At 37.6% G+C, this 14,725-nt stretch overlaps 2 protein-coding genes across 9 annotated transcripts in view; one reads left to right on the top strand and one right to left on the bottom strand.

The window, feature by feature from the left end:
- Positions 1 to 14,725, bottom strand: part of LOC102678757 (glutamate receptor ionotropic, kainate 2) — a 225,162-nt gene that overhangs the window by 199,789 nt on the left and 10,648 nt on the right. Inside the window, exon 1 of one of the 7 annotated variants that reach the window (XM_031509124.1) lies at positions 2,453 to 3,391. The exons of the other annotated variants lie outside the window; for them this stretch is intronic. The gene's annotated coding sequence lies outside the window, so the exon portion shown is untranslated. Of the gene's footprint in view, positions 1 to 2,452; positions 3,392 to 14,725 lie in introns of those variants that run through there. 7 annotated transcript variants of the gene reach the window in all.
- The window catches only part of LOC102679151 (glutamate receptor ionotropic, kainate 2-like), a 98,516-nt gene continuing 87,499 nt past the window's right edge, over positions 3,709 to 14,725 (top strand). Inside the window, exon 1 of one of the 2 annotated variants that reach the window (XM_006612836.2) lies at positions 3,709 to 3,862. The gene's annotated coding sequence lies outside the window, so the exon portion shown is untranslated. The remainder of the gene's footprint in view (positions 3,863 to 14,725) is intronic. The other variant, XM_031509130.1, reaches the window with a different exon arrangement.

Genomic DNA, 14,725 nt, shown 5'->3' with positions numbered 1-14,725 from the left:
TTTTTTTTTTTTTTTTTCACGGTGAAAAGATGTTACGGAATGGCAAAATGTTCCCGCGAACTGAGTCAAGCCACGTGGTTCCTTTGTGGCAAGGTAAGCACGGTTCAACGGTAGAAAACGCGAGAGAGGATGACAAGTGTCGTGAATTCGCAAACACGCATCCTCGACACTTTTTCATCCTCGAAGAAACAACTAAAACAACCGACAAGGATCCTTTCTCGTCGTCCTTTTACGAGCAAATAAATTTCTCACTTTGGATCGAGCTTGACCCTGTCCCCATTCAATATATCAACCCGTGATATAGTGCATTGACTTAACCTTCGACCCTAACCGGCGAGAAAAATATGGGGTAAACATCTTCGGCCAACATAAATATCGTTAAAATATTTTATACACGATGGAAATTGGAACGAAATATTATCGTGAAAAATATGACGATGACTCGATGATTTGATGGATATTTCTAATTATTTTGGAATAAAATTTGTCAAAATAACGATAAAATTTAGCACAAGCTCGTGAATTGATACGCAAAATACGTAGATATATATACGTATATAAATCGAAAAATATACTTTTTAGACGTTGGATTTCTTTTCAAAATAATGTTTTTCTTTCCGAACCTGTGAGCAAATATATTTCCCTTGAAAAATATAAAACGTGGTAACTAATGAAAATTATAGCAGTTCGTATTTAACTACCGAGTCTAGAAAAAGCAATTTTAGCAAAATTCTTGAAAAATCAACTCGTCACTTTAGTATTTCAATGATTATTTTCCTGTACCATTTTCAACCTTGCGTCTTTATAAAAATTAAAAGAGCGTAAATAAAGTCTTTTTACTTTTTTCCTACATTCATGTTGCCTGTTATTCAACATACCTTTTTGTCTTCGACTTTTTGTTGCACTTTTAATCTTTAGAATTCATAAAACCAGACGGAAAAAGCACATTTTCGTGCACGCGCATTAAACTGTCGATCTTTCATCTTTGGAATGTCGATGGTAACAAACGGACAAAAACGGTAAAAAGAGTTTCAAAATGAAAAAAATGATTCGAGATAAAAGCTATAAATTCACGATAAACTATCCGCTATGAGATTTTCGCACTGCTTTCTTTCTTTGACCGCAATTTGAGGAAATTGCTAGCGGTATTTTCGTAGGATATCTATATCCTCTTTTCAGAAGAATTGCAAAGCAGATGTAAAACCGTCGCCGACGGGTTATGGCTTAATAGGACCGCTTTGTACTTGTCGCGAGGGAGAAGTAAAAAAAAAAAAAAAAGGAAAAAACACTCTTGAGGTTAGAACGGTGACGAGCAAAAATGAGAACGAATCGCGGAGGGTCGATTGTCGGTTATCATATCTCGAACAAATCCTGGTTGAAAAAAATCTGAACTAAGAAAAACTCGAGAATAACGATCGAGAATAAAATTTTGTGCAAAACATGCACTTATAAAATATAAAAGGAAACAAATAATAAATCATAAAGAAAGTAAAAAAAAAGAAAAAAGAAATTTATTTTAAGACGAATGGATATAATCAGGTAAGTATTTCGAGTCGGTAATCTGATTAACGATTATTTTTCCGTCCATAAAAGTAATAAGAAACTGCGCGTATGTCAAAGCAAATAAAATAAACAAGGAAGAAGTTTTAGATTACCTACAAGTACGTAAGTAAATAAATTTAACGAGACTTAACGGACTACATCTATGTCTAGAGCGAAGTGCGTAAACATCGAACGTGTTTTATGAGTAAACAAAATACTGGTATCTCGCTTCTATTTCTATACCCCTTCTGTACCCCTATATATACGAACAACAAGAGTCGCCCGAAGGAATATTTTTTTCTCCTCCGACTCGACGTTCCATTTAAAACGCACCAAGTGATTTTGAAATAACAGTGGAATCTTGGAAAAATAATTTTTTCTCTACCAATATCAAAATTTTAAGAAATAGCGACTTACGAGAAAATATGTTATTTTTCTCTCATAAATTGTTAGCTATTATAATATATTAAAATAAAATATAACTTTTACTATGAAATGTCCGTTTTTAAAATCATTGTTTTTTATTCAGCGTTGGAATTCATATAATTTTGCCAAATATTTTCGTATAAATATATCGCGAAAATAGATTTAAATCATTCAAACGAACATTTCCTATTGTCAGTCTAAAAAAATAAAGATACAATTGAGAAATTGCAAATTCCGATATTTAAATGCATTAATCTCAAAAATACTTTCTAATTTCTTATGTCTAATCTCTCTTTTTTTTAATAATTTAATAATGTTTTAATTATATTTCATTTTTTTTTAATTATTTATTTATAAATATGATTATATAAAACTTTTTTTTTAAATTTTTAGGAAAATTATTTGTTTAAAGTTGTTCATTGTTTTTATAGACTGACGATATATCTTACAAATATAATATAACAAATATGTACATATAACTTACGCATCAGGAAATATTGTCCAACATTTTCGATAAATATTTTCTCTCGATTATTTTTCTTTCCCATCCAATCGAAAATTTTCTTGTCAGGAATCGTAATCCAGTCGGAAGTAGATTCGCCGCGTAAAATAGAAGGTAGAGAAAGACAATAGAATTTCAAATAGTCATATCTACCTACACACAAACGCCACTGTTTCCGCGATGAAGAGGGTATACAAAGAAAGACAATCGATGCCAAGACTCGTCGTCAATCAGTCATCAATGTATAGTGTTACTGGGGCATGGCGTAACATTATCAGTGGATGAAGCCAAAAAACTTGCGTTCGCGATCACGAAGCTTGCGAACAATCACTGACATTCTCTGTCCTTTCACATTTAGTTATCCTCCTCATAGTTACGAAACGAATAGTCACGCGGCACGTAAAACAATTACGTTTCCGTTCAACGGACAAAACGGTTTCTTTAATACATTTACGTCGCGACCAGCCTCTCAAATTTGTCACCGTTCCATTCCCTTTAAGGATTAAGAGTCGCCTGGCGAAACACCGTTCATAACGTTCTGTACGACAATTCTAGCTGGACGTAAATGGGTTAATGGCCGTCGTAAAACAAAGCCGAGAGACGTTCTCGCGATAAACTGCGTAATATTCTTATCGTTTGATGCCGGAGAATTCGCGGGAAAGTAAGCTTGTTACAGCAACGCCCTCTATAACACCATCGATTCTAACACATCTTTGAGACCGGAAAAAAGGAATAAATACACTACCGTTAAACGACATTGTCGCGTCACACGAAAAAACGATAAGGTTAGAAACACGTTGCATCGAAATCTCGTTGCACAATACGCGTCGCGATTCACACATAACACATATAACGCAAAATTTCAATTACGATTGAATAAAAATTTCGAAATACTGTCTGTGAGCTGTCTCAGTGTAGCGTGAGACAGACATGTTACAAAGACGAATGGCGAAAACGAACTGCGTATTAATTCGTTCGAACACAACACGAAACTCGATCACGAATACAAACGGAATGTTTATATTATATATGTTTATATCGACCGAATAAGACGTGGAACGCGTACTTTGATTGCAAACAATAAAATTCGACAAATTCGCACGAACACACGTGACGCCTTCGAAATTTATATCGATACTTGCATCGCTGACACCTAGTGGCTGCTCGCGGTAACAGCATCGATTGTCAAAGAAGGTATCGATAGTTTTACCGCCAATACCGGCAATGTGGCGTCGCATCGTAATTCGCAACTCATCGTGTCGATAAAAATTGTGTAAAAATTAGAATTTTAGTGCATAATTATTTGTTGTAAAAGTATGTGATTATTGTTTCGTTATCAAGAAACACTGTGAAATGGAGGAAGACAATTCTTCAGCTGATTTCTTCTTTGAGGTAAGTGATATTATGTGTATATGTATACATTTATATGTATATTCCATAATTATTTGATGATTACATTTTGTCAAGCTTAAAAATAATGAACTCGTCATATTTTTCATTAAATTCATTATCATATGATAAAATTTCAATTCATTAATGATGTTATCATTCATTAAAAAGAAATTTTCTAAACTAAATAATGTAATCAACATTTAATTAGAATATATATGTATATATTCTATATATACATGTATATATATATGTATATATTTATTCAATAAAAGAATATAAATATTTTATTTTATTTCTCATTAAAAATGTTCTATTATAACGTTAAAAACGTTAAATTTTATATAATGTTTGCTATTTATATGATGAAATAACAAACAATATGAGATTTTGATTTAATAAAAATGAATTAAAACGTGAGAAATTCGATATCGAGAGATTTGGTTGCATAGGACCCAATATTGGCAATTCTAGACTCTCAGATCTCTATACAGATCATCTTGAATCCTTGCAACTCGAGACAGGTGCATATAACCTACTACATCCGATGCACCAAATTCCGTATTTAATACGATATTAATAGATGATCTCAATGACCAATAGAATTAAATATCAATGTTAGAAATGTGAAATTTCGTGAAACGATACGTTTGAGTCCACATTCGATTGAAATAAAATTCGATTCATTCGATATTATATTAAATATTTATTTATTCATAAATGTGAATATTTATTTATTCATAAAATATGAAATTATTTAGCTACTAATAAAAATCTCGTAAAGTTCGAAATATAAATCTAGAAATATTTATAATCTTTTATGTATTTCTTATAACTTCTAAAAAAAAAACCTGCGAATACAATTCCTTTTATAATTTTATTTGAGAATTTATTTTAATATATCGAGGAAATTAATATATTGATCATTTCACATATTTAAAGTTGAAATATTATAATTTGATAGAGTATTGCTCAGTCAATTTTCCAGATTATTTTGCCCTTAACTGGGATGTTTTGAATTCTCTTTTATTCGTTCATTTACATCATATATTATTCCGCGCAATAATTACAGAGAATGGAAGCACAATTTCCATATAAATTAAATTTATTCGTACTTGTATATACATTTGTAATGACGATTCTAGAAGTTTGATGATTTTAGCCGAAATAAATTTTACTTTAGACGAAACATAAATATTAAACGTGATCAAATAACAGTCGCATCATTGTTTAAAACTCCACAGTATATCTACGTAGTAGTATCAAATTACTACTATTAACGGGCCAATTTTTTTCAATTCCGTAATAAACATTCAATGTTTGTTTTGAAATAGCCGTGTAAAATTCTGTAAAAATTGCGCGTACAAATTAGTCATCGGACCCAAGAAATACCCTTCGAATACTCTCGAGTATACGCATAAATATGCATGTGTGTACATACATTTATGCATATCTGAATCTGTGTACTCTCTCAGGTATAGCGATAGATGTATACATAACCGTGGATACATATATCTAAGCAAACCAGAGCACATAGCTTATTCATCTTGATACAGACAGCTTTAATTGACAATATTATGAAAATAATGAAATTGGTGGAACAAAAGTACACGATGTCGAATGCACATCGAATTCAGGTGTCTTCCTTCTTGTGTATAGCGTAATCAATCTATCGATCGACGTCACCCGCTACGTCAGAGGATACGTAACATTCTGATCTCTAGAGGAATTCATGTCTCTATTCATGCTAATATACGTCACTAATTAATACACGTCACTCGACAAATATTATGTATAAGATACGTGTTTGCACGTCGAGAATGAAACGTTCGTTTATAAGAATATTATTAACCCAATCGATAATGCACGTAGATAATTCATTGTCGTTCAAAAAATTCAAATTATGTAGTACAATAAGAATGTAGATACGTCGAGATCAGATCACGTTCAAAGTTTATCAACCTTTGGGATGAGAAATTGAAAAATTGCAAAAGGATTAATAGATGGTTGATAGGATTAAGGCGGATTAAGGATAGAGTAATTTCATAAATGAATTCGTCTGTTTAATTAAAAAAAAAAAATTTCGTAACAGTTGTCAGATCTTTCATTCATATGTTATATCTTTTTGTTCGATAATTTAATCGTTTTCATTAAACCGTGAACAAAATAAATTTTTGTTATCATATATCTATGCAAAATATATATAATATACGTTAAAATAGAATATATATTTATCAATTTTTTATATAGTACTTCAGAAAGATTTATATAGTAGAAGAAAAAAATATTCCTTTTACACAGGATTTAATTATTTGTGATTGAATAAAATTTTTTCGACTCACCTACTAGTATTTCATCCTTTGAGCAAAATAAAAAAACTTTCTTGTTGCAACTAAAGCTAAAAATCCTGTCTGTGACATTTGTCAATTATTTTTCCCCCGATGAAAATGTACAATATCGTATCTAACGATCCACTCGAAAATTTTTTACATATTTGACTGCGTGTGTTCCCGTTTTCGTTTATATATATATATTTTTACGAATTCTCCACTAACGAACAAAATAAACGATACCCGTGTGTCTAAAAACGTTTTTCTAATCAAAACGGCAACAATAACAACGCGCAAATAAGTCAAAAAGCGTTTATCTCTTACGTCTTAAAAAAAAAAGAACAAATCGTTAGTATTTAATTGCTCTTGACTTTCATATCTCAAAAAACATTACCATTCTTTACGCTCCCTCTCTCGAAAAACAAAAAGAATCCTTTGCGCGTACTGACTGCGAAAGTTTACAAGTTTCACACGTGAAAACGAGCAAAGAAACGAAACGTAAAAGAATGACGAACAGAGAGGAGTACAGGGACAGCTAACCATACGTAACGAGTTTCCATAAATTGGAAACTGCTTGTTAAGAAATTTTTAATGAAAAAATATCATAACGAAATCTTGTTCATCTTCTTCTTCAAAAAATACACAATATATATAAAAAGAATCTGAAGCGAAAAAGCAATCAACCAATCAATTTCCTTTGTTTATATCCTTAAGTCGTTCAAACACTTGGCTTGCACATCGTCACAAGGGAGAATCACACGAGAATCGTACGAGGGGTTGACCTAGATGTATCGCGCATGCATGCACTTTGTCGTGTGTCAAGCTTTCCTTCCTGATCGACAACACCGGTGATAGCTGGCAACTATAGAGCTACTTGGGTACCTCTCGATGAAACGTACACAAGAACGCGCTTGCGGATACATCTGCGGATACATACAGGGTAAACCGAGTGAATACAGTGCACAGGTGGCGAACAGTAAGAGCACGCGCGCCACGTTGCACGTCTATAAACGCGAAACCCCCTGATCTACCGATCGATTTCGGTTACGCGTTTGCAACATCGGTGGAATTGTACTGTGATGCGCCGCCCGTTTCTCTCGATCCTCGTGGGAACGTTTAAACGTGCTTAAAGATTACCCCCTCCCCTCGCTATTTTCTCGGAGATCAAGGGAAACCGCATCTAGGATCCTCTGAAGGGAATCTTCTATGGCCGACTTTTTATTCTATCCCCGATCATTTCCGATCCGAGCTTTCACACGCCCGATTTTTCACCATTGAGAAGCAGGGATGGAGAAAAGCAGGAGAATAGATCTTCTGAATGTTTTCTCAAATTTCGAAATCCTCAAATCAATATTTCGAAAAAATATGTAAAATCGCAATCGAGCTAATCGATGAATCTATTATTGCTCTATTTATTACTCGCAAATTAGGAAAAAATCGATCGTTTTATCTCAATCTTTTCTGTTTCTGCGTACGCAACACGTTAAAAACAATTGTGAATCGAGTGTGAACGAAGGCAGAAATAAATAGACGCTTAGAGATATTCAGATCAGGGCGAATCGTCCATCAAAAGTATACAGGTATCGATGTATATTTAAAGCGGTCACGGCTTTTATTGTCAACTGCATAGATAAATACAACGATACAACGAAGAACTGTGAACTCTGTGAAAATTCTCTTTCTATGCCTACCACGTCCGTTCGCTCGTTTCCGGTTCTCGAAACGAAGGACAGTTTTCTTCCCGATTTTCCACTCGAGAGCATCAGAGTCGAGAAGTCGAGAAACGACGAAGAAAGAGTAAAAGAGAGATAAGATCGAATAAATTATTTATCAACGTAGTGGCCTGTTTCGAATCGTCGCAATTGAAACGACGACGATCCGCTCGAGAGAAATAGTTTGACGATTTCGAGGCTCGACTCTGTTTTTCGATAGAGAACGATTTCATTCTAGCCGGCGGATATATCATCGTCACGCCGTTGACGAGAAAGCCAAATCGTCGGGACAACGCGCGTTTGACGGTCCGACATGAGTCGTGATATATCGCGGCGGAGGCGCGCACCGAAGATGGATAGACGGGATAAATACGAAAGCTTCCTTGACAACTTAAAACAACAAGAAGAAAGTTTCACCCCATTTTGCGCGCGTATCGCATAATCGATGAAAAATGCCGAAGATAAACGGTAACTGCCACTATAGGGAAGAAGTTTACCGGGCAAATCTATGCAAACGCTTCCAAGTGTTCCCGGTAAATATTACACGCGACTTGGGAAACGATTCTTGAACTTTTCGAAGGGAAAAATAAGAAAAATCTTGGAAGAACAAAAAAAAAAAAAAAAAAAAAATAAACGTTCGTTCTTAAGTAAATCTTCTAAAGAGCATCCAGAGCTCGATGGCTAGGGCAATCGAAATGTATGATACATACGTGTATATGTATCGTATATGTGCACGTATATATGTATATATAGACAGACGATATCCCGGAAACTCGTCGATTCATCGATTTCTTGGTCGTTCGTAGCTTCTTCCTTCGCTCGAGCACATATAGGGAAAGCTTGGAGCGTAGAGGCTTGGAAGATCGGAGGAAGTTTCCTTGCTCGAATCGTTCCGCTTTTAGAGCATCCGAAACACTTCCGACCGACCACTTTCATCGCTATAAACAACGTAACCTCTAACCTCCCCTCTGCACCGCAGGGAAGGAACCTTCCAACGTTTCACAATTAATCGTCTGGCAATATAGTGTTGTACAAGCAATGTAATCCAGCCGGCGAAATGTCTTGGCGTGTTAAATTTCATTCCGTGCCAAGGATTAACCAACGGTACGCTTTAATAGAACGTACGTACGTCTGGAGTGGAACGAGGAGTAGAATGGACGAGTGAGAGAATCGACGAGAGGAGGAGATCGAGCGAAAGGAAAGCGCGTTTTCCTTTCTGTCGGTAAAATGATCTTGGCTGAGGGACAAAGGGAGACGGATGGATAATAATATTAGCGGCGGAGATTAATTTTACCAATTGAAACGAATCATTGTCCGTTTGAGGATACTTAAACGCGGCTGTGTCGAGACGAGACGTATGTAGACCACGTTCAGACGCGGACACGTATCGTACCAAGACCTGGACGATTGTACATACGCCGCGAAACCTGGCAATCCGTTGAATAATTGCTCAATTCAATACGTAATCATGCTACTTCCTGTTCGCAACCCTCCGTTCATACTGTCTGCCTTGCACGACTGCCTGCCTGCTTCCCAATAGGGATATAATCCCGTTTAAGCCGGTTATAAGCATACCCTAGTGCGAGGTGGAAGTACATTATGTTCATGGACTTGGTACACGTTCGAAGACTACGCGCCCCCTTTAAGCCACCAGTGGTAGTACGTCTTCCGGAATTTCTCGCTAATAGGGAATTTCATTAATCAAACTTGCCATAGAATTGATCGAACCACCACTTTATGAATTAATGTTTCGCGACGGATGCGGCAAATTTTATCGCAAATCGATTCGATTGATCGATAGGAAACGAGAGTTGGAGAAAGTTGGAGAAATGAAAAATCTCTCGAGTTTTGTTTTTTATTTTGATTCGAAATTGTTATCGAAAAAGAAAAGAAAAGATTGCCTGTAAACGTATTCGTTCGACGCATTAATTCAGAACGCTGTATCGCGAAGCCTATTAGGATCTGGGTTAACTACTCGACTAAGCTGTTTCTGTGTGACTTTCAATTAAGAATGAGTAGCAACAACGTATATAGAATCAGTGGTAAATGGCTTTAGTTTTCGTAATCCGATACGGTTGCCTGCCGGTCAAAGAAGCTTGCTCAGTTTAATTATCGATTACGCATTTCTCATTCATTTTCACGTACGTACATGGAACAATAAAAAAGACGCTTATCCGTTAACAATACGAACGCGTATTATCCGTGACTCGCGGCATTGTTCCCGAACCACTTTATCACCCACTTATCAGAACTTTGAATAAATCACATTAACGACTAATTGAATCGCTCTCGAACGCACAAGAGAATTATTAACCCATTGGACGAAAGCGAAATAACATCCATTCCCTAGCAAGATTCTTAAAAAATTTTACCTTCACAGATATATATATTTGTCAAAAATGCAAATTTATAAAGAAATGTTATGCGAAAGATAAAACATATCTTCGATTTCGAAACGTTTTAAACGTGAAAATGGTTATTTACAACTGTGAGAAACGATATCGCCATTTCCAATTTCGCTCGTGAAAAATAACACGATTTAATAATAATACGTTGGAAAGTAACGATATTATCATTTAATACCGAGGAAAGGAAAGCGTTGTCGCACACGGCCCGCTCGATTTATCGACGCTGGAACCGCGGACAGGCGTATCGATTCGATCGTAAGTCAAAGGGAAATTATACAATGGAGAGGTCAACGATATTGGAAACTAAAAGTTCGCGCGCGGTTCAAACCGTAACTCGATTCAAAACGACGACGTTTTCCCGACCGCCAACTTTCGCCGCGAATTTCCAACCGATATTTGCACGCGGACGAAGATTTAATAAAACATCGAGTTCCTACGTGTAGACGTCTCGAAAACGCGCACACATACACACCAATCGTTTCGAATCGATAATATATGAGCCGAGGAAACGGTGCAAATGCGCCGAATTGAAACTAGTTCAATCGGATGAAAATTGTACTGCTAGGATATTTCGCGGCATCTGCCTCTCGTGAAAACTTTCTGCGTGTCCGTTCCTTGAACGATCACCGCTTCTTAACACGAATGGGATATCGTTAACGAAGTTCGAGGAGAGAGAAATCGTCGCGAATAACCGAGGAATCGAAAAATTTCCGTCAAACGAAAGTGAAATATTTACGAAAATCTCTCGCGAATCTCTTTATCAGGACGAGAATCGGTGTTAATCTTATCTTAATCTTATCAGAATACAGAACGAATTCAATCTGTACGAATATATTACATCGAGAATGTGACGAAAAAAATGAATCGATTTGGATTTTTAATTATCCAAAGATATAATTCTCTAAATTTAATTTAGAATTTCGAATATCGAATACGATATCGAATACGAGAACTAGAATAAGGGGATATCTCGTACAAGTTGGGAAATTCGGTTTCACGATCTTGCTCGGATACGTTAGCGCGGTATGAATGGTTGACGCTCAAGCTTGGACATCCCTTACGGCGGTTACGGCTAACAACCGATGCATTCGATTTACAAACAGGCACAACGTACCGTGTTATTGGACACGTTCCTATCTGTACCCATTATTCGTCACGTGCGCACGCGAGCTGTAAATTATGCCACCCATGTATAATGTCAGCTCGAATCCCTAAATCGAATCAAAATCTCACGTAGCGACGATCGGCGGCCCGCGTCTACAAATATTTGCCTATGCCAGTAACGAGAATGCTATCGGGCAACGTTTCTCTCGTCTCAGTCGACTCGTGTTCAGAGGAAAAAGTTAGCAACGCGCTAACGTTCGTCTTTCGTCGAGGAAGGGCTCTTCTCGATGGGTGAAACGGATATAGCGACGAAGAGAGCGGAGAAATAATCGGTGATGCTAAGTAATGATCGTTAGATCGAACAAAAGTAACGGAAAACGAGACATTTATAAATTTTATAAAACATCGAGTTCCCGGAATAGTGGAAAAATATTTCGAGATATTTGAGTTGAGTTCGTTGTTTCTTTCTTTTTTCTTGGAAATTCACGGATGATCGTCACGAGCTCTCTCAAAATACTTTTTTTATTACACTAGTCATATAAATATGGATTATCCCGCTTTATTAAACCCAATTGTTTGTTTTCAATGTAGAAATTCGTATCCAAGAACCTTGAGTTTTTACGGATTCGGACGTACTAACCTAGCTTATTCATCATCGGACGAGTCTGTCCGTCGTTCCTTCATTCGCTATTTCACGAGGAGGAAATAGAACAGACGTAAAACTGCAGTAATTTTCGAATTCGTCATCCGTCGTGCGCAAATCTTCGAGGGAAAGACGTTCCATTTAAAAGGGCTTTAACGAAAGTTCCATTTGCGCAATTAATCGCGCGACGAGACAGCGCGATAAGCAATTTCCTTGGAACACGTCCGCACGCTGCTAATGAATTATTATATTTTCATTATCGTTTGCGAATCGAGACGAGTTCTCTCTCTGAAAGAAAGGCGCGATACGATCCGATAGGGGGCCGACAGGAGATCGGGGCGAGCCTTTTCTTAGGCGAGCACTCCCGCTCCATTAGCCAATAGCTGACTTAATGCCCGATCATTCGATTACAGGGCGTCGAGACTTTTCCACCGTTCCCACCGTGGAAAGTTTCAACTTCCGCTCCACGATTAAGTTAAAATGCAATTTTCTCATCTGACCCCTGTCCCCTTCTTCTTTCTACACGCCCACGTTTCCACCTTTTATTTCCGCGCTGCTTCTTCATTTTATCGCGGCGCTCTGATTCAGGCGAAAAAAAGAAAGGAAGAAAGGAGGAGGAGGATTCGATAGGATAGAAAGGAAGGAAGGAATGGAGGGAGGGAGGGTGGAAAAAAGGGAACGACAAAAAAAGGAAGGAATAAGCAAGGAACTTTCGTTGCGGCCGGTAATCCGTGCCGATGCGACGCTTATTATTCTTTTATTTGACGGAATCAGGGCACGAGGGGACTTCGTGGTTGCGAGTAGATGAGGACAATCAGGCCTCGTGGCCGCATCGAATGAAAAAGTTGCGTCAGTGCCGGTGAAAATTGCGCGGTTGGCCATGAATACAATAAATTGAATTCTTCCCTCGAATATCGTTCACCATTTCTTTAATAATACCTGCTCCAAGAATTCACGTGTTCCGCGTCAACGAACCTCCATAATTTGTCACGAGGAATTAAAATAACGATACGAATTTATTTCATTGGAAGATGTTTCTTAAAAATATATATATATATATAATCTTCGACGTCGTAAATCTCCGATTCCGTAGCGTCGCCTAAGTCCCCAGAACGAAATAATACGATAAAGGGTGAACGTAATTCAAAACGTAATTCAAAAGGGAGAGAGATACTATCCGCGAGGTCTTGGGAAGACAAGATCGTCTCGGAGGGACCGAGGGCGACACGATGGGGCGAGATGAGGATTTATGAGGTAGACATTAATATGGACAACCGGTGTTGTCTCTCGGGCCAAAAATGTAATAGAGAGAGATAAGAAGCTCGATGAAAGGAGGAAATGAATGGAAACGCGAAAGAGACGAAGAATGAACTCTGTGCGGCGAGACTTTTTCTTTTTTTCTCTTTCTTCCTTTTTCCTTTTTTTTTTTTTTACTTGACGCAGTCGCGTGAAATAAAATAATGAGGATGAGATAGAAAGGAGAAGAAGAGAAGGGGGAGAGTGAATGAGAAGGAGAGAGAAAAAAATGAAAACTGTTCGGATGAACGATACGATTTCGAGACGCACACCTTGGGACGCATTATGTTCTTATTACCCGTGGATGGAGGCATTCTCTCTCTCTCTCTCTCTCGGTGAAGAGCATTGTTGTTATTTTCCAACCACGTCAATCCCGGGGTCACGGCTAAATACCTGCTAAAGAGATTTTCAGATTAACCCCCGGAGGTTAGACGCGAAACCGGGGAATACCGCAATGTGCCGAGCCAGGCCTCTTCCTCGTATAATTATTTACATTCGTACAACCCTATCCTCCTCCTCCTCCCCCGACTCTCTCCTGTCTCGTCGCAGAGACAATGAATATTCAACGTGGCGCGGCCGAATTAGCGAAGGTTTCGATACGTAAACGTTAATGAGAGCGCGTAGACACGCGGGGCGGTGTTCGAGGAAAAAAGGGGGACAATGCCGCGAGACGGAATCCGAATTCGAATCGGGCAACCATGTCGACCATGGATAGTTTTCCATGGAATCCTGGAAATGTTGGAAAACAAGAAGAAATTCAAAAATGAAATTCGTAGCGAGTCGAGGTATTACTCGACGTTTCAATTGCACGCGAGATAACCTTTCCGTGCCTCTTGTTGCAATGATTTATCCTTTATCTTGTCCTCTATCTTCTCTTCCTCTGTAAAAAAAAAGAAAATAAAAAAAATTGAAATTACGAGGATATTTATACCTTGAGAGACGTTCAATTATCGAATTTGAAATATTATATATATATTCTTCGAAATATTATCTTCCGCGTTTCGATCCCCCTCCCCCCTTCCCCTCCGGACACCAATTGAACGTGTCGATTCGCTACATCGACAAGTTCTCGTTTCAGACTAAATACATCGTGTATCCCTTCTATCGCTTGCGGCGCGTGCAGAGGGACTAATCGACTCCCACGCGTCCGTTACAACTCACTGCATCAAAATCGTGAACCAATCATTCCGTTCGACCTATCGCAGTGTTTATTTAATCGTGAAAATCGTAATATCCTCGCAGATAGAATTACCGCGTCGTTGTTTGTCCATCGTTGTTGTTTCGATGCTTTCGAACGCAATAACGGCAACCGGTCGTCGTCGCTTATTAACCACGCTCAACTAACGTCCATCGAAACTTGCCATTTTTCTCTC

The sequence above is a fragment of the Apis dorsata genome, unplaced genomic scaffold (assembly GCF_000469605.1).
Source record: "Apis dorsata unplaced genomic scaffold, Apis dorsata 1.3 scaffold_127, whole genome shotgun sequence".
Classification (NCBI taxonomy): Eukaryota; Metazoa; Arthropoda; class Insecta; order Hymenoptera; family Apidae; genus Apis; species Apis dorsata.
This window is presented reverse-complemented; position numbering and strand designations above follow the sequence as displayed.